Raw genomic sequence first — 1,763 nt, 5'->3', positions numbered from 1 at the left:
CAGCAGTGGTGAGGGGCTGGGCCGGGGGAGGGAAGGGCTGGCTTTGGGGAGAGCAGCGAAGGCTGTGCTGGAGCAGCAGCAGAGTCACCGTACACCTTGGGACAGAGGCAGTTGACGTGTGGCACGGCGTGGGACAGGGTTTGTGCGGAGCGAAGCGTCCTGCTGTGAGCGGCCGGCTGTCCCCGCCGGTGGAGAAGCTGACTTCTGACAGGTCACAGCAGCCGTGGGCTCAGAGGAAGCGTGGAGCACCCACCACCCCTTTGCGTGAGCCAGGAAGCGCACCCACCTACAGGGCAAACACTGAGCCCAGCGTGGTGCCACGGCAGAGCCAAGGCTGTGTAGGACCTTGCCTGGATCTGAGCGTCCCCACAGAGCCGCGGTGGCACCCGGTGATGGGGCCGTGCCGGGACAGCCACCTGCAGCTCGGCCTGCTGTGCCTCCCAGCGGTTCTCCGAGCGCCTTCTCAGCTGCTGTCCCTGTTCTTTGGAGAAAGCTTTGCTGCTTCTGCGGTGCAGACCCCGGCTCTGCCCCTGGGCCTGGCCAGGCAAGTCCTTTGTACAGCAGGACTTCTCCCAGCTCCAGCCAGAACTAAATTAAGCTCGTGCAAATACATCAGCAGGTCAGGACTGTCCAGGGATTGAGGCTTTGGGCTGGCTCCTCTTCCCCCCAGGAAGCTTGAATTCAGCTGGAGCTCCTGCCCTGTCCTTCTGCTGCCACTTCCAAGATCTAAACCGCGTCCCGCCGCAGAGACATGGCAAGATCCCGAGCCTCCGAAGTGGGACGCTGCTATTAAATGAATTCCTTTGGCCTTCTCTGGAGCCCTTTGTTTTCTCTGCCTTCCCACTGCTGTTCTGAGCCGGGTGGAGCAGCGTTGATCCTCGGTGTTGCTCCCTTCCCTCCTCCCTCCCGGCACCCAGGGGCAGTCTCCTGGGAGCAGGGAGGGACCTGGCTCTGGCTCCCTGCTTTGCCTGGCTCGGGGTAAGCTGCCTGCCTCACACTTGTTTGTGCCTTGCGTCCCCACCCCTCTTTTGGTCACACCTGGGTTGTCGCCGTCTTCCTCCTCTTGCTGAGTGTTCTTTAAATGGAGCAAAAATCAGCGTTCTCACGGACTTGTCAGAGCTTTGGGTGAGATCCCTAGGAAAGCAAGAGCTGCCTGCTGCGGGGAGGGCACTTTGCACCCGTTTGGTCCCTTGTCACGTGAAGGGTGCAGAAAAGCCTCAACCTGAATGGCACCCGCTGCTCTGCTCTCCCCTCTCTTGTCCTCGTGGTGCTGGTTTAACCCGCTGCTCAGCCTTCTTTGTTTTGAAGACCCTTCCTTGCTCACGTTCTCCAGCACCCTCGTGCTCTAACAAGCATTTTTCCTTCTTGGCCTGAGCCTACGCTGCTTGCCCTGGGCTCGGGGATCTGAAAACCAGCCCTGCTGGGGACGAGCACTGAACGCTCCCTCCCTGGAGCGTGCCCTAATTTTTCTTTAGCACTTGTTCGCTCCCCGTTCCAGCCAGTTTCTGGGTGAGCGGCCTGTCCGCAGCTGGGTGAAAAGGTGTACGCTTGATGTGACGCTGCTGCTTGTTTTGCTGCTCTCTGCCCTGTCAAGTTGCTGTGCTCTGCGAGTTGTTTGGTTCTGCCCTGAAAGAAACGTAAGGTCCCTGCCCCTCGCTGCAACTGAAGCTCCTCGGCTTCCTCCCGCGAGTCAGATTGTCTCTCTCCTCACTCAGAAAGCCCTCGTGCCGCGTTCGGAGCACGGGAACTCAGCCATGGAAATC

This window comes from Cygnus olor, chromosome 6 (assembly GCF_009769625.2).
Source record: "Cygnus olor isolate bCygOlo1 chromosome 6, bCygOlo1.pri.v2, whole genome shotgun sequence".
Lineage (NCBI taxonomy): Eukaryota > Metazoa > Chordata > Aves > Anseriformes > Anatidae > Cygnus > Cygnus olor.
The sequence above is the reverse complement of the archived record's forward strand: the minus strand, read 5'-3'. Positions refer to the sequence as shown.